Source organism: Pinus tabuliformis, chromosome 3_2 (assembly GCF_031772625.1).
Source record: "Pinus tabuliformis cultivar Carrire ecotype Pingquan chromosome 3_2, CPIR1, whole genome shotgun sequence".
In the NCBI taxonomy this organism is placed as follows: domain Eukaryota; kingdom Viridiplantae; phylum Streptophyta; class Pinopsida; order Pinales; family Pinaceae; genus Pinus; species Pinus tabuliformis.
The window spans coordinates 77,437,910-77,461,010 of record NC_142302.1 but is presented as its reverse complement, the minus strand read 5'-3'; the positions used below and the strand labels follow the sequence as shown (position 1 = coordinate 77,461,010).

General features: G+C 33.5%; 1 protein-coding gene across 2 annotated transcripts in view; it reads right to left on the bottom strand.

The window, feature by feature from the left end:
- Positions 1 to 18,804, bottom strand: part of LOC149179933 (ras-related protein RABC1-like) — a 270,374-nt gene extending 251,570 nt beyond the window's left edge. The window contains exon 1 of one of the 2 annotated variants that reach the window (XM_089415850.1): positions 18,649 to 18,804. The gene's annotated coding sequence lies outside the window, so the exon portion shown is untranslated. Of the gene's footprint in view, positions 1 to 3,046; positions 3,069 to 18,648 lie in introns of those variants that run through there. The other variant, XM_089415851.1, reaches the window with a different exon arrangement.
- Between the last annotated feature and the right edge of the window lie 4,297 nt (positions 18,805 to 23,101).

Here is a 23,101-nt window from a genome sequence, read left to right as displayed (position 1 = left end):
AGGTTCATGATCCCTAAAGCCAAAGGAGACTAGTCACCAAAAGAAGTTTTACAAATAGAGATGTTGATCCTAGCTACGACATTAGAGGCAAGCACATAGGATTTCAATTGGGAAATAAGAAGCCACAAATGGATCCCAAACATGAAAGAATTGACGTGAGGTTGCTATCTGAGTATGTTGTAATAGTCTAATATCGAGGCTGGTAAACAAAAAGAAAATATTAGGTAGACAAAGAATACATGAGGTGTGATCATGGCACAGAACGCAGAGGGAGTTCTTATTTTAATCAATAAAAAAATTGTATTAGAGAGGAAAAAATGACTCGTTTGTTGCTATTGAGAAGGATTTTCAGCTACCTAAGAAAATAATTGTCCTTGCTAGATATTGAGTTGTAAGAAACACCATATTTGTCATCGAGCATACCAATTGTAACTCTCATTTTCTTTGTAGGAGCCATCATTTCAAATTTAAGGGCCACAATTGTTTCGATATAGAAGAGCCATCGTGCTCTAAAGAGATACCATAACAATCATTGTTTCTATTTGCATGAAGCCACTATTTCATATAAGCTAAAAGGCATCCATATTAAGAGAATCATGGATCAAATTGGCGAGTGTGGAAATGGAGCTAAATGGATGGCAGGGAGGTGGCATGCAAATGAGGATGATATATCGATAATGGAGAACAAGGAAGAAGTAATTTTTTTTATAACTAGTGATGCTGGGAAGCAATTTATTCTAAATATGGAGACGAGAAAAAGATGGCAAGATTCTTAGCGAATTTGCAAGCCATTGTGTCTTATGTGGAGAACAGTGTGGACAATGTAAGATTGGTACAATTTGGTAACCATCATATTGCTTTTATAATGAACATAGTCAAAGGGAAAACACATTTGAGAGTTTGTAATGAAAGTTATAATGGCATGGTGCATGTTTCTATTATCAAGTACAAGGAAACAAAAGGGAAGACATTTACCAAAAGAGTTGTAGTTATCGAAGGTGTGCTATTTAAATACTCTTTGTCTCTATGATTGTAATTAAGTATGGGTCTTGTAGTTTGTGAAGAAAAAAGTTTGTATCATTTCAAAGTAAGAATTCATGGTGTCATGAAAAACTTTGCAAGATTTAGAGAATTATTTGTAGGATAAGAGTCATGTGAAAGTTGAATTTATTTTTTTAGTCAAAGCCAAAGCCATAAGTTGAAATTAAGGTGGCAATCCAAGTTAAAAGTCAAGTCCATATGTGAGTAAAAAAATATTAGTTATGTAGTGAAGTCTTCCTTGTGTAATGAAGTGAGTCAAGTTTGAAATTGGAGTCATGTAAAAGTTCAATCTTGAAGAAGTTAACAGTGTAATTTGAAGAAGGGTGCATTATCGGTTGTACACAACAATGAAGGCTTAAATTTATGGTCAAGTCATTATGTGTCAGTTCTTGAAGGTATGGAGTCAAAGTAAAGTGAAGTCATGTCATTGGTGCATCAATTAAGTTTTCCAAGCGAACATCATTGGTTTCCTTGTTGGACAATATACAACCCAATAAGAAATAGATTTTGTAATTGTAAATGAATGAAGAATATTGCAAGTGTCTTGTTGGATGAAGATGTCCATCCCACATGAAATAATTATTATGCAAGCATTACAAAGGAAGATTCATATGAATAATTATGTAAGGAGATGATAAAATTAGATGCAAAAGAGAGAAAAAGATGCAGACTCCATGAATAAAATATGATAGAGAAAGCACAAGCAACATGAACAAAGAAGATGCAAAAATAAGAAGATGACTTTGTGAATGAAGTAGATAGATGAAGAGATAAAGAAGCAGACTCCATAACATTAAAAGATGATAGAGAAAAGTGCAATCAAACCAAAGAAAGATGATGATGCACTTAAAGCAAGATGAAAGAAGATGACGATAGAGAGAATTTTGCAGCAAGAAAGAGAATGGCATGGAAAATGATGAAATGAAGAGGCGAGAAGGACATGAAGCAAGGTAAATAATAATATTGTGTGTTCAAAATTAAGATGTAGATGCAGTGAATCCATGGAAAATAACATTCCTAAGCAGTTTATTGGTTTCCAAATAATGTATTTGATATGGAAAACAAAGGGCTAAATGGGCATGAATGAAATTTTAAATTGAATGTACTTGGATCAATGTAATATAAAACCTGATGAGTCAAGTATACCTCCATTGTAGAGGCAATGATGGTTAATAGCCACTTGTCATGAGAAAGGAAGTGGTTCTCAATAACCACTTGTTGTGAGAGAAGAAGGTTTGTGGTCATCCGAAACCACTTGATGTAATGTATGTTTGTGGTAAGCTAAAACCACCTATGGTTTGTGTGGTTAAGGGTAATCCAAGAAAACCTAGAGTATGGTTAAGGGTAATCCAAAGAAAATCTAGGTTGATGAATGTTGTTAATGTAGGGGGAGTTGAATGTTCAAGTATAACGATATGTTGTTGAATGATGTATGAGAAAAAGTTTCCTATAGAACTGACGGATTCTGCGACTGACGACTCATGTATTCCAGTGGATGGTTACTTTTTTATACAAACTTCAACAAATACATTATTTATGTTTTGTAGGTACAAGATGAGAGTTATGCAAAATTTAATTTTGCATCGACTGAGCGCCTACACTTGAACTTTTGAGCAAACCTACCAAGAGATAAGCTAAAAATACAAGAAAAAATAATTTTATTTCTCTTCCTCCAAAACTATTTATTCTTATGGTTGACATCATGATCTTGAATGCTATTGGTTCTTTAAAGTTGATATTGATAAGACATTTATTTTATTTTGAGGCTCATTTGTTACCTCAAAATTCCCTTAATGATAGCAATGACCCTTCACATAATTGACATATAACAAACCCAATATTGAACATTGGTGAACTAGAAGTCATAATGAGGGTTTCAACTCAAGCTTATTCTTTCTTTGGAGCAAAAATGTCCTTCAAAAGGTCATTACAACATATTTGCAAGAATAACATTAGAAATCAAATACATTCATGAAAATGCAAAAGAAGATGATTAATCTCACACCTACAATCCCTTTGACTTCATCCTCCAACACATCTTCAACCAAGCTTGGATGGGATCTCCCTATCAATCCTACCATGTCAAAGGTGCGTCTCATTATATAGAAATCTAGCTCAATCTTTCCTACAATAAGACGTTATTAAGTGAATTATAGATCCACCTTTCTCTCCTAGGACAAGTATTAAAGTACAAGAACAATAAGTCTCTTATAGGAGGGTGCTCCTCAACAAATAATAAAATAGGTAAGAAAGAAGCTTGGAACATATCTTGGTGCCATTTGTCACCTTTCTATGCAAACTGCCTTCATGAAAGATTCTTCTTTGATCATATGCTAGGGTTTGTCATGCCAATTGTCTTCATTCTCCCTGGAGCACTCTTCAAGATATCTACTAAAATAACCATTCCAAATAAGATAATGATAAATGCATAGTCAATGGAAGCGATCCTCAAGGTAGGGTGTTATTTAGGCCTTAGGGAATGTGCTCGTTTCCATGCGTTTCTTTCTCCCTTGGAGCACTCTTCAAGAGGCTCAACTCCCAAACCATGATCGACAAAATATGCATATGACCATGTTAAGGGAGCACTCAATAAGGTGGAGCACTAATCTTCCTTGGATTGTTGAGGTGATACAAAACATAGCAAAGATCAGATGGCACACTCGCCAAACTAAGTCAATAACCATAAAAAGTGGACCTCAAAGGTGAATGTGCAAGATTCCTCGAACAACATCTTGGGATACCAAGGAGCATCATCTCATATGAGATATAAGAGTCCTTGACACTTTTTCAACTACATTATGGGAAAAGATGGATACAAAATAAATAGATTTACAACTTTCCATATGCAAACAAATGGGAAAGTAGAATTGGTGAGTAGGACATTGGTTCAAATTTTGATTGGTCACAACTAGAAGCACCCAAGGGCTTGATATGAAAATCTGGTCCACATGTAGAATTCCTATAATAGGTTCATGCATACTTCCGTTATAAATCCCTTTTCCAGATCTATTTTGGATATTTTCCACCTTCACCCTTAAACATTATATGTGGGAAACATGAAATAAAGAACATAAAAGCCTCATGTGATGGGTTAAAGGAAAATTCATTGATAAAATTAGGTAAATCCATTTGCATTTCCATGAGAGATTGGAGTCATAGGAAAAGTACAAGGTGAAGCATGACCAACACTAGATAGAGAAGACATTCAAGGTAGGAGATTGAGTCTAGTTGCACCTGAAGAAAGAAATCTTGTAGGAAGCTAGAAAGAAAATCAAATCCATAAGATATGGGCCTTTTGAAGTGTTAGCATAGGTAAGCAACAATTTTTACAAATGAAGTCTGCCTCCATACTTATGCATTTAATTAATGGTGAATGTAGAAAATTTGTAACTTTATGAGCATGCTCAATGAAGAAACAAGGGGCAAGTATTACCATAACTTGGCAGCAAATGTATAGGATGGGTTAGTGGAAGAATATCAGATTGATCAAAAGGGGTCATAAAGAACTTTGGCAAATCAAAACGAAAGGGAAACTACTAAGAAAAGCCAATCAATAGCCTAGGGACAAAGTTGAGGAAAATTTCTTCATCTCCTTTAGAATTAAATCTTTTTGGGACCAAAAGCATACCAAAATGGGAAGGCATGATTAGAAATAGGTAGTATCTTTGTATTTATTTCTAACCTTTGTATGGACTAGGAAAAATTAGAGTTGTAATCTCGTAGAGGCCATTGTAGGATCAATCCCATATTTGGTAATTTCTAGTCCTAAAATTATGGGCTAAATTTTGGACCTTAACAACATTTTGGGGCTATAAACCAAGGGGAAAATGGGTATTGGATTTTCTTCGTTTTAGAACTTATGAAGAGACTTCTAACCAAAAAACTAGCAAGGCCAAACAAAGTCCACATGAAAAAGTTATGATCTCAACAAGTTAACCATCACAATTACCATTTACTTAATAGTGAGATATCTTTCTTTGTAATTTGCATTCTAATCCAGAAGATGAAAAGAGAAAGATGTAATTATTTATTTCTTGCTAAATCTTTTCCCCTCATGGATTTCTCCAAGGTAAATTTATGTCCATGGTGCCCTACGATATGTTTGTTACTATAGTTTTGTCCTTAGTATCTCAATTAGTTCAAAGAATTAGAATGGTGTGCTATCATTATTCATAAAGGTTAAGCATAAATAGCTCCTTGTGCAACAAGGTATAATATCATTGTACTTGTTGTAGTGATATCACAAAAGGTGTTAAATAGCATTATGAATTGACCATTGGAATACCCAAGGTGGTTTATAAATCAAGGAACAATCAATGAAAACCATGTTAAGGACAAATGGCAAGGTAGGACAACAAGATAACTATAAATAATGAGGTCAATAGTTAGGTCTTTAGGACAAAGCCAATGTAACTTCACTCGTGCCAGGTGGAAACATCATGGTGTCCATGTAAGCTAGTGAGATCATAAAAAATTATGACGATAGTGTTAGGTGAACCAATTTAGAGATAACACATGTACAAAGAATGATGTGGTAGGTTTGAGGGGTCAACATTGTGACTCAACGCAATGGACCTTTGTTGGGGGCCATCCATAAGGTTTCCCATGCCTTGATCCCTTGATGCTCCAACAATAGGAAAATGTTAAGTATTAGCAAGCACTTGGCATCATTTTATCTCTACTCAATGGATGGTCCAAGTGGGGTAATAGTAACGGGCATTACTGACAAGGAATTCAAATGATTTCCTATCTTACCATCATGTAATGGTCAATAAGGTGAAATAGGTAAGTATCAAGAACATTTCCAATTGCCATATTCTCTTCCTTGAACAACATTGGCTCATTGTTTAAATACAAGCATGGATCCTAGTGGATTATTCACAAAACATCATATACCCCAGTGCCCCACAAACCCACTAAGCCTCAAAAGACTTGAGGTGACATGGATAACAGGTGGAAATACACAGTCAACATGGGGCATGACAAGTTGGCAATACAGGGCGCAATAGGAAGAATTTGATGGCACCAGTGGGCAGATCAAATGAGGCAACATGAGAAGATGATATCAACAAAGATTAGGGGTCATACCATTTGAGTATATAAATATACAAGTAGACAAATCGTGAGGCACCACAAGGAAAACCTCATAGCAACTATACTTTAGCAATGCAAGTGCATAGTTGGATTGACTGGAAGAAGCAAAATGGACCACTGGTGCATAGACATGTGCATCATGTTGGGGTGCAAGGGGGGGAGCAGATGGGTGCAACTAGGGTTAACAAAAAAATTGTTAGTCTTAAAGGGCGCTCCCCTTTCTTCTTTGATATTTCCTAGATAGCCCACCCCAACGGGTGAACGATTGCAAGCTATTTCTGTGGGTGTTCTAAAGGACCCCTCTATGCCCTTATGTTCATTTACCCCAATGGCCTTTGGGTGCCAAAGAAGTACAAGAATACATGTGGCAATACATTAATGTTCATACCGGGGAAGAGGAACCAATCAAAGCATACCATGTAACAAGTTCAGCTAGCCTTGGGTACATAAGTCAACATGATTTAGCATACAATTAAAACAATCATAAACCACCACGTGGCAAGTGCCCCCCATGTATTTAACTAATATTGGATGTATTGGCTCATCTTTTTGTTAAAAGAAGGTTCAATATTTAAAATTAAAAGGGTAGGAGTATAATAAGGCAACCAAGGGTCAATCCTCCTTTAAAAAAATAAAGCACAACTACTAAAACAAATGTGAAGGACATGTTGTGGAGAAAACAAGATGAGATGAACTAAAAATGAACGAGAGATGTGAGATTGCATAATTAGGGAAGGCACATGCTTAATGATGAGGCCGGAAATAAAAATTAGACATGCCAAGAACAAAAGCCTATGAAACCAAAAGGGATAACATGGGTAAGAATAAGATGGAATCCACTAGAAGAGAAATAAATGTTGATATGGTTGGTGAAGCTTAGCAACAACAAAAAGCTATTGTAAATACTTGAATGTTGAGGAAGTGGTTTGTAGGCAAAATTGAACACCATCCTTAATCAACCATGTATTAGACAATTTCTTGGATAAATATATGTGACATTGTGGATGGGCTTCGTCCTCTCAAATGGTTAGTTGGCATGCCTGATGCCTATGCTTGTGTGTTTAACCACAAAGGGTGGATGAATCAAAAGATTCTTCTAACACTGGTAACTATCCTTGGGTTTTTGTATCTTGATTTCTATTCTTCTTGGTTTCTTAATGTATCAATCCCCACACCTTTTTTCACGCTTTTATGTCCAGAGTTACAAAGTCACCACAAAGGAGCTTGTAAGAGACAGTCTGCCCTATTAATCTATAGAAGATTCTGCCTACTAGAACTTTAGGGTAGACAGGAGTTAAAACATGGATTCTTTTCAATCCCTAGAATTTGTTTGTAATTGAGAGGAAATTGGATATTAGATTTCCCAGACTACTGTAATCAAGCAACTGTGATTAATAAAATGACCTGTTGTTTCGACTACTTGCCTTTTGTGGCTTTCATGGTTTTTATGAAGATTCTTTCATCACTCGTTGCTATCATTAAATAATGTGATATCATGATCCGAAATAAATATTTAGCAGGATGTTTAATCTACCATTTTCCTCTTAAATTTCTTTTTGCGCGAGTTGTCAAGTGGAAGTAGTTCAGGCTCCCCATTTGAGAGCAAGTTTTTTCCTCTGTTTATGAACATTTTGACTCGTTTGTCCAATATATACAGAGACCAACCAATCGTGAATTAAGATCCTCACAAAGCCTTATTAAAATATTTTTTTTATAATATCACTATTACAATATCTTGAGTACGAGATCTTAGTTGAAGATATGCATTATAGGAACACCTTGCTTGAATCAGAATCATTGATTCTAGAGTGAGAGGGGCATTGTTGGCATAGGGACACTCACTAGACTGCGTTTCGAAGATTTTTGCAATATTGTCATCCTTCGACAATAAGAGGGTGAAATTGGGAGATAACGAGCAACAATCTTGTTGATTATTTCGCCAACAGAGCGCAACATTAACCATGTATACAAAAAAACATTACCTCAACATTTTTCCCTTGTCCAGTCTCTCTCGATCCACTGTATAGCCTCGTAAGTCAAATAGTTATGTCGAGCAACAATATCAACATAATGCACTTTGTTGATTGCTATTAGTTTGCCAACTAGAGAGGGCAGTGGTGATGGACGACAAAAGCATCACTTTTGGGTAGTGTTATTTTTAGAGGAGGACTTTGGACATTAGTCCTCTTACAAAGTTTTCTATTACTTTGCCAACAAGAGAGGACAATGACCATGTATGGCAAAAGCATTACCTTTGGAGCATTGTCTTTGGGTGGTACTTTTTAAAATGTCGAGGGATTTTGGATATATTAGCTTTCATATATTTATTGATATGTTGTGATGTGGTTTTAAGGGTAGGGTAGGTATCTCTTAGAGTGGGATCTAGTGTTTCCAGAAGACTTGATCTTTGTCAAGTCACAAGTTACCACTAATATTGGCTTGTGGGCTGTCGGTACTAGTTTTATCCAACTTTTATGGTTAAAAAATGGGTTGCTCCCTACAACATCATGCTATGACCTTAATAACAACACAAAAAGATACTTAAAACCTTCCATTTCTATAATAACATAAAATATGTTTGAGTGTTATTTGTGTGGCTTGTCAAAACATCATTTGTGCTGTTTTCAATATTTTTGAAATATGTTATCCATTATATTAAAATATAATATTTATTTCTATCTAAAATATAATGTTTATTTATACCTAATTATCAATATATTAAATATAAAACCATCCTAATAAATTTATACACTATAAATATCAACATTATACATAAAGTTATTACATATATTTAGTTATAAATCTGCAACAAATATTATAACATACATAAAATAAAATTCAATTGTAAATATCAATATTATACATGAAATTAATAAATGGTAATTCAGAAATGGAAGGTTGGGAGTATTTTCTTGTATTTCTTTTTAAAGCGATGACATCATTTTGCATGGACCAATGAAAACACTATCTCAACATGGAGCAATGAAAACATTATCTCAACTATCTTAATTTTTTTTGAAATATGCCATCTATCGTGTTAAGATATAATGTTTATTTATATATAGTTTTCAATATATTTATTTTGGAATAGGGCTTCCATAATTTCCATTCTTTAGAAAATAAAAATGTATGGATGGTCTAGATTTCATAATTTGAGAATATTTTTCACATAATAGATGAAATCAAGGGTTTCCAAACTATTTTTTTGTTTCAAAATTTATGTGATATGTTTGCAACTTCCACTTTTTATTGGTGTTACAAATTCTTAGTATTACATAAATTAAATGACACATTAGTATTTTCATGGCTATTGACTTACCATTATACATCAAGTTAATACAACTAATTAATTTTTTCTCTTTTTTTCTTATATCTCATGAAGTTAGGTAACGTACATTTATGCTCCTTATGAAATCAAGCAATATACATTTGCATACAAGAGTTAAAAAAATAAATAATAAATAGATATTGTCAATGAAAATAAATAAATAAATAATGAAATATTTTACTTTAAAAAAATAATATCTAATTTTCCCCTTTTTGTAAATATACCATCATCTTAAATAATATTTATCAAAATTGTAATTTTAAATCTATAATTTTTTTTTATCCTTAAATATTTATAATACAATTGAATTTTGTAGTAGTAACATTTAATATATATAATTATATCTATTTAAAATAATTCTTACCAAATTTTAAATTAATTTTATATTAAGTTAAAAAATAATTAACACAATCACTTTATAACATATTTAAAGTAGCATCTTAACACTCTTACAACTCTTGATTTTAGACACAATGTACAACCCTTTTTTAACTTTGAACACAATTATATGTACCATTACAAATCAAATTATTACAATGCACTTGACCATTTCAAATTTTTTCTCACACATCTAACACTTAAAGATTAGTAAATAAACCTAGAGGCTAGATAAAAGGAGAAAAAAAAGTCAAAATGAAAACTTTGAAAGAAAAGTGTATTTTTTCTTCTTTGAAGTCTTAAGCATAGGAAATTTTGATAAAGATTAAACAAATAACAAGAAAGAAAAGACAAGTGGTCAAATACACAAGGAATACATGATAAGCATGTTAAACACAAATAATACAAACACCTGCAGGAAATTTTTATAAATATTAAACAAACAAAAAAAGAAAAACAAAAAACAAGTTGTCAAACACAAAGAATACATGATAAGCCTATTAAACACAAAAAGAATGTAAATACATAAATAGAATCCAACAAAGGGATATAAAGGAATTCGATGAGCGGAAGCCCACTTTTAGAAAACACACTAGGAGAAGAAAAAAGTCACACAAGAAGAGAAATCACAGAAAAGAGATACAACGTAGAGAGAAGCTCCTCGACAAAATTGCAAACACAAGTAGACTAGCAAACAAAAATAGAGGCGACAATGAGATTGTCAAATATAAGCTTCCAAAAGAACACAAGGAAGATGCAATGCAAAGACTAACATTCCCATTAAATTGCAAACAAAATAAGACTTGATGATGGAAATAGAGTCGTGAATTAGCCTGGCAATGTGCAAATTTCAAACTGTTGAGAACGTTGGACACACCAAAAAGCATAATAGCAAAAATTCAAAAGTAGTAATCTCAAACATTCAATGCAATCAACATTTTTTTTGGCAAGGGTGAGGGCAGCGGCGGGGGGGAGGGTAGGGGTTGTGGGGTGCTGAGCTTGAAATTCCAATTAGAGTTTCTTGTGAACATGAAAAAGGATTGAATTTCATGTCCTCAATTTTAAAGCTGAGGTATACTTTGCTACATTCCAATAATTAATTGGAGAAATGGGCAAGATGTTTGTCTCCAAATTTATTGGAGAAAGGAGCAAGATGTTTGTCCCTTAATTTATTAAAGGAGCAAGATGTTTTTTCATAAGGGGTAGAATTTTCTCTGAGCAATATCCCATTTTTGAAGATACAAAGTAGGCCGAACTTTTTGATGTAAGCATGTTGACTTTTTGAACATGATTTCAAATTCTCATAAATTTATTGAGAAGAAACATCCAACATAGAAACATAAAATGAAAACCCTCATGAAGTACATGGATTTGTAGGACCTCATTGCAAGCACAACATCAAATTGAGTCCAATGACATATGCATGTTCAAAGAAGAATAAAAATTCATTTTTCATATTCACGGTTCCTATTTTTGATGTGCTTTGTCTCATATTCAAGGCCAATATGAAGAATGAAAAAAATTCAAAGCCAAACATCAAATAACATATTGAGAGTCATAATTATGAGAAACCAATTATCATACACAAAGATGTAGACACAAATACTGTTGTAAACCATTTCAACTAACTTAAAGGAACTTTAAAACAATTCCATGCCAGTGGAGAGAAAATTCTAGATGATGAATTCATGACTACCCCAACTAAATTGCAAAATTTGTGACCATTTTGTATGTCTTCCAAGACATGTTTTCACCTATATGATGAAGTTGTGGGGATGCTTCAGTTGGAGGAATTTGGATTGCATGTAAAAAAGAGTCAACCAACGAACAAAATCATTTCATTTAGAGAGGGTCGTTGAGGTAAAAGTGATGGTTGAGGTAGAGATAGAAAAAGTGGATGTGGCAATGGTGAAAGCATTAATTTCCCTATATAAGGTATGTTTGATGCCAATGTCAGTACATAGACATATTGCAATGATTGTAGAAAAAATGCTTATAACAAAGAAGAATGTCATAAGAAACAAAGAGATCAACAAAGAAACTGAGGTAATGCAAATAGAAATAAAGGATGAGATAGAGGGAATTGTAACAAAAGTTAGTATATTGAATAAGAATATGATGATTATCTAATTATAAGCTCCCATTCAAATGCGCTTAAGCATGTTTGGTATCTAGATTCATGTAACACTAACCATGTCAGAAAAAAAGGGGTGGTTTTCAAAATTTGAAAGTTGAAGTGTTGACAATGTCACACTTGGAGATGACAATTTGCACAAAGTAAAAGGAAAAGGAGCCATTCCTATGAAGATTTCAGAGAACATAGTTAACTAAATCAAAATTGATATTTATGCACCTAACTATTACATAGACTTCAATTTTAACAAGTCAAATTGTAATGAAATAACATAATTGGCTTCAATAAAAAGAAAGGTATAATAAAAAACAAAAATAAGAGATTGGCACTAGAAATGTTAGACCGAACTACCTATACATATTTGAAGGCATAGTTGAAAAAAAATAGAACTTTCTTTCAAGTGAATGTTTGAAAATCAACATTGGAATGAGAGATACAAGGCCATTCCTTTCATCTCAATTTACTGAAAAAGAAGAGCATGACTCTAGGTCTTCCAAAATTCAAGAAATCAAGGCATATGCAATGAATGTTTAGCTAGAAAAAAACATTACCAAATTTGAAGATGATGCAACACAAGCAAATCATATACTCAAAACTTTTTCAAAATGAATTTTTTGATCTAACGAGAACACAATTTTTAAGAGAAGCAAAATATTTCTCAATTTCCATAGGTGATATTCAAGAAAAAAAATAGGTATATTTCCTCAAATTGAAATCGCAAAATTTTGAAGGCTTCATTAAATTTAATGTGCTAGTAGAGTTGAATGAAAATCAAAACTCTATGAACCAACAAAGGCTGAAAGTATATGTCAAATAAATTCCTAGATTTATCTTAGACAAAAGGAATTCATAGACATAACCTCTTTCTACACCACAAATCAAAATGGCTGGGGGAGAGAACAATATATAACATAAAAGGAAATGGTTCAGTGCATGTCACAAGGGTGAAATTTAGGACATGAATTCCATGGAGAAGTTGTGCAAGCTACAACCTTTTGCTAAAATGAAGTCCTATGAAGTAAACATAATACGACTCCAGAAAAATCTTGGTTTGTTAGAATTTCCACGTACCCTAGGTCTAGTCTATGCCTTAGCTAGGAACATAAACACACTAGTAGTGCCTAACTTTAAAATGACTTGCAAAACGAAAATATAACACCAATGATATCAATATAGTACACAAGAATTTATGGCCCAAAACTTATTTCTTATTAGCCCTCCAATAAGAAGACCTTAGGGCTCTCATACTAGGGATTATGGTCCTTTACAATCCCTATACAATTGCCAATATTAGGTCTATCCTTTGACTTGTACATTGAGGGTTGAGACCTAGTCCATTAGCTTGTCCTCATCTACCAAAAAGAAAAAACTTACAACACTTAATTTACTTGTTGTACATACCTGGGCAGATCTTTTTAACCCATTGTCCTTGGCTATTGTTGTCCTTTGCAACTAGCTCACTATCCATCATGACTACAAATTTTTGTCCACTTTGGTAACCTTAAACAAACCTTGTTTTTACCCATTTTATCCTTGGTTAGGGTCCCCTTAAGCTCGACCTATCTCCTTATCAACTAGACTTCCACTTGACTTTTCACTTAACCTTTCAACGCCCTACTCAGTTGTAACTAGGGAACATTACCCTATAGATTACAAACCTTTTAAGTGTTGTGGCTAGGGAAAACCAATCCTTTCAGGGATGTGACCTTTCTCTAGCAGAGATTGCTGCCTCCTTCAAACACAGTCCCAGAATTCAGCCAAAAAATAGGCCCTCAGCCCTGCGACCTGTATGTGGTCTACAACCTACAACCAACACTTCGACCCTTGCTCCTAATCTTTCCACAAATTTTTTCTTCTGGACTTGTTCCACATAATTCATCCTTCTTCTCCCTCCTTTAAGTCGATTGTGACTCCTCCTTGATCTCTCCACACAAGTGGTGTCCTTCACAATTATTATGTTTTAGCCTTTCCCCTGGCCTCTATTTATACTTGTCTAAGGGATGTGAAATCCTAATGGGTGTATCCCTTGGCCTTGCTAGTCGACCTGAACCAACTTGACTCATTAGAAGAAATTTCAGCCTTAAAGTGGTCTCCTAAGGAAAAATAATAAAATAATAGTTAAACTAATAAAATAAGAGTTATGAATTTTGGAGGGAAAGAAGAAAACTATTTTTTTAATTGTATTTTTGGCTTATCTTCTTATAGGTTTACTCAAATTTCAAGTGTAGACACTTGTTGGATGCAGAATTAAATTCCACATCCAACGAGTACCCATTATGCATACTTTTGAGAAGACCCATATTGATAAAAATTGAAGATACATTAAAAAAATGTTGAACACTCATTTTTAATGTATCTTCAATTTTTTTTTTTAAATGTGGGTCTTCTCAAAAGTATGCATGATGAGTATTTATCGGACGTGGAATTTATTTCCGCATCCAACAAGTGTTTACACTTGAAGTTTGAATAAACTTATAAGGAGATAAGCCAAAAATACAATTAAAAAAGTAGTTTTTCTTCTTTTCCCTCCAAAATATATACCTCTTTTTAAATTTAAATGATTTTGACTGGTTTACATATTATGGGATGGAAATTACATGAAAATTTCGTGGGCACTTTTAGGTTGAAATTTCCTCTAAGGGATAATTAAATTAAATTTATTTTCTTGGGTTTCAAGCCTGCTCCTTTGGGTCCAACATTGAAAACTCAAAACCACAAAGCCCCCAAGGGCTTTTCCACTCAAAAATACTTTTGGAGCTACCAAATCTCAATATGGTCAAGTTGAAAACTCCAATTATGAAAATTCCAAACCTTTTGATTGTAGAACTTATACTCACATCCACAACTAAGATAAGCATATAATGGAAGATAAGAGTAGATAATATATATGGTGGGCCATGGATTAGAGTCCAAAGCATATAGTGATATGCTCTGAGTAACAAGAAAGTAATTGTTTGTAGAGATGTTACTTTAGATAATAGGAATAAAAAGCACACCTAAATCACAAATAATCATGATGTCAAACATTCTTGATATTTTGGCCCTTAAAGCTTGATTTTTTTTCAATAAACACCAAATAATCACAACATCATCGAAAAAAATATGCTAAGGGGATTTAAGGCATCTTAAAGGCTGATTTTTGGGTATTTTTCTCCTTTGTCTTTGCAACTATTGATGAATCAGAGGGAAGATTCTTATCATTATCAATAACCAAATTTAGGAGGGCTAAATCATTACTCTCATCACCATTAAAGCTTTTTTAATTAGAACACAAATCGATTGCTGTATACCTATGGCGTTGTTCTCAGATTCTAGGTTTTATCTTCAAATTCTACCCTCTTAACTAATTTTTCATTAGATTTATGCAAAATTTTCAAAGTCCAAGTTGCTTGCCTCTTATATTTTTTAATGGATCATAGAACAATTTACCAACAAGCTATTTTTTTTCCAACAATCCTTGATGTTCAATATTTTTTTAATTTTCTTTTTCTATAGGTTTGAAGATGTGAGTCGAGTATTGTCTTTCCAATATGCCAAAGCCTTTGGGTCCAATTTGGAAATATGATGAAAGTAAATATGGGACAAACCAACAAAGATTGTCTTGTAAATTGTGTGGTTAGCAAATGACAAGATAGGTTAACTGATTAAGGTACCACTTAGCTAAAATCCTAGGGCATGATATTGGGATTTGTGGTGCATCAAGCCCAAACATTATTCCAGTTGTGCATGATGATATTCTCAGATCCTATGTTTGTTCCTCAAACTCTACCCCCTTAACTACTTTCTTTTTTTAAGAAGTATGCAAAGTTTTCAAAGTCCATGTTGCTTGCCTCTTATTATTATTTTTCATGGCTTGTCGAACAATTTACCAACAAGTTTTTTTTTTTTTTTTTTCCTTGTAGTGCTTGATGATCATTTTCTTCTAAATTTTATTTTTCCCTAGGTTTGGTGTTGGAAGTTGAGTATTGTCTTGCCTACATGACAAATTCTTTGGACCCAATTTGGAAATATGATGAACTTGAAGATGGGACAAACTGACAAAGATTGTCCTGTAAATTATCTGAATAACAAATGACGAGGGGTTAGCCAATTAAGGTACCACTTAGCTAAAATCCTAGGGTATGATGTTGGTATTTTTGTCACATCAACCCCAATGATTATGCCAATCTCCCATGATGATATTTATGAAAAGGATAAAAATATGAAAGAGGTAGCTACGACCAAAGATGAACTTGTTGATGGTGTGGCTCGATCCTCAAGAACCACATGCATATCTGGGACTCAAGGCAATGAAAAGGAATCCATGATTTCACCTCCCATGAGGATCTCACCTTTCTTTGTTCCAAGAACAAAATATGGGGTGTGGCCTTTCATCTAGTCAATGGTTTAGAAAAAGGAGAATAAATAAGCAAATAGGGTTGTGGGGGAGATGTCTATTTGGAGAAACATACATTTGAGTATCACAAATACCATTCTTTTATTCCAACCAACATCTGATGTTATTGCTATTATTGGGACAACATGTAAATGCCCTACCTACTAGGAGTTGTGGGGCTAATTCTTCAAGTGGAAAGTTGAGGAGATGCAATGCAAGTTGAATATAATGCATTGAGAAGAAATTGCACATGGGAGCCACTTCCACCTTAAGGAAAGAAAACAATAGGATTCGAATTAGTGTGTCAAACAAAATGTAGGTCAATCAAGTCTACACAAATCTATTGACAAATATAAATTGAGCCTTGTAACTAAAAGATTTGCATGAGTAAAAGGAATAAACTAGGAATAAATGTTTGCAGTTACTAAAATGACTACTATAAGAAAAGTTTGTCATTAAAACTCATTTTAGTGGGTGAATGCATCAATTGAATGTCAAAATATCTTCCTAAATGAGAAAAATATGATACATGAAACAACCATAAAAACTAAAAAATTTACCCAAAAAATAATAAAATTATTATACATAGAACAACCATAAAAACTAAAAGATTTATACAAACCCAAAAAATAAATTAAGGAAAAACCTCTACACTTATTACTAAAATAACTAAAATAATTAGCATCAAAACAATTTTGTCATTATAAGTCAATTTGATCCTCAAGTACATACTTTAAACCCTACCTTTTATATTAAGTTAAAAAATAAACCATTATTATGATGATGGTTGTATCTGATTATGATTTGACAAGAATATGCAACAATTCAAAATACTTCAACGAAGAGGAATTTCCACAAAACGTTTGAAATCGCTGCCCAAGCTTTACTACATCACCGCCAAGGCATTCAAGTTTGCAAAGGTAGCACAAAATCATTATTTCCCCATCCAACTACGTGACTGCAAAGTTGCTTTATAAGTTTAGGATGGAGAATTACAATCCTTGTTATATCGTGTCATGGACATTATCAAACACTGAGATATCATGTGATATGTATTATTTTATTGATGATATATAGGGTTAGATTCGAAAACTAGAACAATTGTTATAACGCCTAACTATTAACACACTAAGGAAGACAAAGGAAAAACAGAGATTTTTCGGTTTTAATCTGCATTACTCTGGCCTAATAAGTTGACAGAAATTCAATGGTCTTTCACCATTCAGACACCTTCCCCCAGGTCATTGAGACCTCAATGACTGAAATCGTAAAGCCTATCATTGTGAACAGCCATGACTTAAAGCGTAAAGCTTTCGTTATGAGAAACCGGCCATCTAAATCTAATAAACAAGGAGATAAATTTGACAGAGCGTTCACTAGAGCAAAAAAAAGTCAAAAGTAACCCTTACTCTTCAAAATTTATTCAAACAAAAAGAAAATGCAGTTCTAATGTGACATCCATTGGAGCTGAAGACAGCGATTAATTCAATCAATGGTCAAGCATATAAGGACTTCATAAGTACAAGAAGGATCATGAATTCCTAAAATCTCTTTAATCTTTATTTTCATAGTTATAGTAAATTGTACAGGCTATTGTTTACGCGTGACAGTAGAGGGATCAAGAAGCAAAAGGGCAACATGTTTACGTCCGACAACTCGCACCTTTAAATCTTAATGTTCAAGTTTTTAAGCGGAAATTCAATAGAAACACTTTCTTCGCTAAAACTCCCTCTCCTCCCTCTCCCCCTGAAACTTTATTCTTTACCCTGTCCGCTCTAAAAAGACTAATCCTGCGGCTCGAAGACAGAGCAACAAAAGTTCGATTCCAGGGAAGACAGGGTATTTGCAGGCAGGATACTAAGCGGACGCTAATTAGCGGTTCCCTTTAAATTTGATCAGAAAGATTTGTTAATTTAATGATATTGGATAACATTATCTGAAATGTAGTCAGGCGAACAAATATTTTCTATCGGCAAATTGTTGCCGATCTGCGTTTAAGATCAATTCCGGCAAAGTGTTGCAGATCTGCATTTAGAATCAGTTCCGATATACTATACTGCAATCTTTAAGTTAATTTCAATATCTTAGCACTGAATGCTAGCGAATTTAAACCAGTTTCTAGATCTGCATTTAGTATCAGTTCCGACATACTATACTGCAATCTTTAAGTTAATTTCAATTTCTTAGCACTGAATGCTAGCGAATTTAAACCAGTTTCTAAACGAAATGAAATACCTCTAAGCATGTCTTTCATGTTCGGCGAAAAAGATGAAGGAAATAGAAAAATAATTCACATACCTGGGAAATGTGAGTTTGCAATGCAGGTGCCCCTTCGAAAATTGCAGATGATTGGAGTTGCAGTTATTGCTATTTATTCTTGGAGAAAAGGTTACTGTGAACATTAATTGAAATGGAAGCGAGGAATATGAGTGTCGGCAGCCTTTTATGCAAGTGGTGTGTTTTCTCATGTTTTTCAAACGCAAAAACGAATTGATTTGACTGGACTGACATTCTCTAAATTTGTTAACATTTTTCCCGATTTCGGGAATATTCATAGAAATGACATGGAAAGTGGCCATTCTATGAATAATAAGCCAATAGAATGAGTAATAATAAATAAATATTCTTCATATGGGAAGTGATCAATAATAAATAATTATTCTAGATATGGAAATTGACCAATGAGTAACGATAAATAAATATTATGAATAATAAATTATTCTTTTTAGCCTCTCCACTAAGTAAGTATTAGATTTTTTTTAGATATTTTTTTTAGTTACATGTTATGCCCATGCTTAAATATTATAGTAAAATATTTTACAGGGTTTTATATTACAGCAAGTTTCAAAATTATTATAATGATGAAAGATATTTTTCGAAATTACATATTATATAATGATGGAAACTATTATAAAAAAAAATTAATATAAGTTTATAATATTATTTATAGATATTAAATTTGAGTAACGATCATAACCATCGTTACTCAAATTTACTATTTATAATTACAACTATTTATAATTACAACTGCATATAATTTATCTTTCTGAAATACATTTATAAACCATTTTTAATTATATATATTTTTCTAAAATTTTGAACATAATAATTAAATATTAATTATTTAATAAAAATAATAATATATATTTTTAACGATCTTAATAATTATGAATTTTAATATTTTTATTAAAATTATTGATTATTTTGTTTAAAATAACATAAAAAAGACATTTTATTAAAAATATTATTAAATGATTTGAAAAACATCCTAATAAGAAAACGAAGAAAACGAAGAAAACGAAGGAGAGAGCAAATACGGTGTATTTTTAATGTAAGATGTAAAGAATTTTGAATTTATGAAACATATACACGCATCATATTCGCCCCCATATAATATTTTAAACAAGGAAAAGAGGGAGACCATATAAAGGGTCTGTCTTCAATGAATAACGTGGACATTTTATTTAAGCCATAAAGACTTTTGAATTTGTGTGGAAAACTATACATAATATTTATATTCTTCGCTTTATTTTTCTGAAAGCGTATTGAAGATATTTTCATCAATGTTCCTACTAATTTGAGGTTAATAATATATTAATAAATAAAAATAGTGTTAATTTTGATATTGTATTCTTCGCTTTATTTTTAAAGGTGTGCTAAGAGATTTTCATAAAAGATAAAAATAGTGTTAATTCTGATATTTATTCTTCGCTTTATTTTTAAAGATGTGCTAAGAGATTTTCCTAAAAGATAAAAATAGTGTTAATTTTGATATTGTATTCTTCGCTTTATTTTTAAAGGTGTGAAAAGAGATTTTTATAAAAATTAATGTTAATTATAAAGTTAATAAATATTTATTTTTTTAGGATATAATAATAATAATAAATGTATGTTTTGTCTTGTTATGTAATATAAATACAAATAATAATAATAATAATAATAAAAATTAATCCTATGTTAACCCATGGTATTCATGTGAAATATAGCTTATTTATATGGAAAAGACTTTTTAAAGAGGGAAAGATTGGCCTAGATCCATCTTAATTCTGGATCTATCAGGTGCTTAGAGGATCAAATCCCTTTTCATTCTAAAAGAGGTTTGCACCTCAATAAATTTGATCCCTCCCTGCACTTGGTAGATTTAGAGCTAAGATGGATCTAGATTGGTTTAAGAGGTTTTGAAGATATTCTCATGAACAAATTGAAAGCAATTCATAGATTTATGAATTGCTTTCAATTTGTTCATGAGAATATCTTCAAAACCTCTTAAACCAATCTAGATCCATCTTAGCTCCGAATCTACCAAGTGTAGGGAGGGATTATCTCTTGAGGTGCCAACCTCTTGTAGAATGAAAAGAGATTTGATCCATGAAAAGAGATTTGATCCTCTAAGCACCTGGTAGATCCAGAGTTAAGATGGATCTAGGCCAATTTTTCCCTCTTTAAAGAGTCTTTTCCCTTTAAATAAGTTATATTTCACATGAATACCATGTGTCAATGCCATGAGTTAACATAGGGTTATTATTTAATTTTATTTTTATGTTACATAACAAGACAAGACATTACAACATGCTTCCATACTCCAGAATATATATATATATTATATTTTAAATTCATGGGCAAACCAGGAATTGATTTGCTATATATATATTCTATTTTAAATCATGGCTGATCACGACAAGCCAGACATTGAATTAGTATATAAAACTCACTTGTTATAATAAATTTTTATACTATATTTTAAAATAAAAATTAATTAAAAAATAAAAATTAATTATTTATTATTAACTTTATAATTAACCTGAACTTTTTATAAAAATCTCTTGACCCACCTTCAAAAATAAAGCGAAGAATATAATATTAAAATTAACACTATTTTTATTTATTAATATATTACTAACCTCAAATTAACAAGAACTTTGATGAAAATATCTTCAATACTCTTTTAGAAAAATAAAGCGAAGAATATAAATATTATGTATAGTTTTCCACACAAATTCAAAAGTCTTTACGGCTTAAATAAAATGTCCACGTTATTCATTGAAGACGGACCTTTATATGGTCTTCGTCTTTTCCTTATTTAAAATATTATATCGGGGGGAATATGATGCTTGTTTTGGTTTCCACACAAATTCAAAATTCTTTACATCTTACATTAAAAATACACCGCATTTGCTCTCTCCCTCGTATTCTTATTAGGATGTTATATATTTTTCAAATCATTTATTATATTTATTTTATTAAGAAGATAATATATATATATATATATATATATATATTTTGAATAAGATTGATTCTATTAAAAATACAAAAATAGTGTTACAAGGAGGTTCCAGCCTCTGCAGAAACTGTAATAGAGAATTAACTAAGCTTTAGCCATCAGTGATTGAAAATTTAGACTGCCCACGTGGGGAAACTAGTCTCAAGAAGGTTTGAGCTGCCCATTCAGGGGAAACCAGCTTATAAAAAAAACCAAGTTTGAGAGTTTTCCAGCATAACAGAAAATAACCAGACAAAACCAAACGCCACGTAACAACCATCACATGAGACATCCATCAGAAAAAACTTGATGACACGGAACCTGGAGAAGGAAGAAGAGCCGGCTAGGTGTCAGTAGGTGGCAGTGTCTCCTCCACGATGCGACACCCTTAAGCCCAAGGATCATCCTCGGGCGGTGTCTCCTCCATGATTGGACACCCATAATCAGATGGGTCATCGTCGGTTTGCTGCTGGCCACTGGTCGTGGCATCCCGCTTCCCAGTGCCATCTGGAATGCTTGTTCCTGTTGTCTCCTTCCCATGTCCTCCTGGGAATTCACTCGTCGGGTTCATTGCTTCCTGGTTGGGGCGAGCTGCTTCCAGTTTGTTTCGAACCTCCTCCTGCGAGCTGCTCCTATTGCTGTCGCCATTCCTGTTCCTAATGTTGCTAGCCTGGACAATATTGCGTTGAGGCTCCTCCCTGAAGGCAATAGAGACTATGGCAATGATACAGGGGCAGTTCAGGGTGCATCTGAATTGGAATTGAGTGGAATGTGAGGGGTTCAGCGATGGCTCAGAGCTGGTTTGAGGGTACTGGGTTTCCGCTATATGACTTTGTCTAGCTCTCTAGCCTTGTCCCCTTCCCCTTCCACTGCGAGTATTAGGATAACGACCCCTGCTTGGAGCCGCAGACGTAGGCGAGGAGGAGTTAGCCTGAGCTAAATTAGGCGGGGAAAGCGAGGGCGGGCGTATTTCTCTCCCACGACTGCTTCCCCTGTGGCTTCTCATTCTGTGCCTGAGGCGGGGCATGTTGACAGGGTAGATACCAGTACACTGGGTGCGGGTAGGAGTTGGAGATGGGGTGGAGTGGCTTGGGAAGGCAGGGGAGTGGGGAATACGAGTGCCAGAGGCAGAATTGAGACCAGAGACAACAAATTGGTAATGGCAGAGCGGGTTATGGGAGAAATGAGCACCTTCAATGAACTCAATGCAGCATAGAAGCTGACAGTGTCTCCCTGAAGCTGTTCTGGAGCTCTGCTGTGCCACTGCGGGAAGGCAATTGCAGGCGAGAGGAGGCAGAGCAGGGGGAGGTCGCAGGTTATTCTCCATATTGAGGTCCAGAACCAGAAGTAGGTGGCCTCGGCTCTCTCCCTCCATTAAGGAATTTTGGTAATCATGCTTCATTAAATCACGCTTCATTAAATGACCATAAATGTTGGCGGTGGGCTTTGCGTTGGCAGTGTGGGAGGCCATGTGTCTATAGCACTTGCCCG